The sequence below is a fragment of the Primulina huaijiensis genome, unplaced genomic scaffold, assembly GCF_012295235.1.
Source record: "Primulina huaijiensis isolate GDHJ02 unplaced genomic scaffold, ASM1229523v2 scaffold3219, whole genome shotgun sequence".
Taxonomy (NCBI): domain Eukaryota; kingdom Viridiplantae; phylum Streptophyta; class Magnoliopsida; order Lamiales; family Gesneriaceae; genus Primulina; species Primulina huaijiensis.
The window spans coordinates 1-821 of record NW_027357557.1 but is presented as its reverse complement, the minus strand read 5'-3'; the positions used below and the strand labels follow the sequence as shown (position 1 = coordinate 821).

Genomic DNA, 821 nt, shown 5'->3' with positions numbered 1-821 from the left:
TCGATCTCGATCGGGACCGGATAAGACATGTGAAATTGACGTAGCACGGGCCGTTTTGGATTTGGACAAAATCGTAGGCTAATTTGATTGTAGACGGGCCAACGGACGAGACTCATTGCTATGCAATGAGCCGGCGAGATTTTAGCCGAATTCCTTCTCTAAGACCCTCTAATTTGCGATTTTCCGATTTCGGTAAGCTTCTGTTTCCCCGAGAAATCGGCCTACGAAGGTCGCAATTCGATTCTGGTTCCATTTTCTCGTAACTCTGGCATAGCAATGGCTTTAGCTTCGCTAATTTCTTATTCTTCTACTAATTTTTTTCTTTATATTATATTTTCTCGAAACATTCGGCGATTTTTATCGTTGTGATCCGGTTCTATACGAAAGGGCGTGCAGATTACTCAGGAGAAAATTATTTCCACAATTTTAGTCATAATTCACGTAAAAGGTCGCGACACGAGGACTTCCCAGGGAGGTCACCCATCCTAGTGCTGCCCTCGCGCATGCACGCTTAACTTCGGGGTTCTGATGGGGCGAGAGCAGTGCCGCGCGTTGTCTCTCTCCCCCTGGTCCACACGTGCTGGAGGGATATGTGAATAGACAGCCCTCTAAATGTCGGGTGCGATCCTACCAGCACTAATGCACCGGATCCCATCAGAACTCCGAAGTTAAGCGTGCTTGGGCGAGAGCAGTACTATGATGGGTGACCCCCCCTGGGAAGTCCTCGTGTTGCACCCTTTTTTCTTTTTTTTTTCTATTTTTGATTCTTTTTTTCGTTTTACAGATGATTTTCTGCTCCAATCATCTCGATCTCGATCGGG

The 821-nt window shown here is 46.5% G+C and overlaps 1 non-coding gene across 1 annotated transcript; it reads left to right on the top strand.

Moving 5' to 3' along the window:
* Positions 1-617: 617 nt before the first annotated feature.
* LOC140968047 (5S ribosomal RNA) lies at positions 618-738 on the top strand. Its single transcript, XR_012173684.1, has one exon. It is a non-coding gene; the product is annotated as a 5S ribosomal RNA (ribosomal RNA).
* Positions 739-821: the final 83 nt, after the last annotated feature.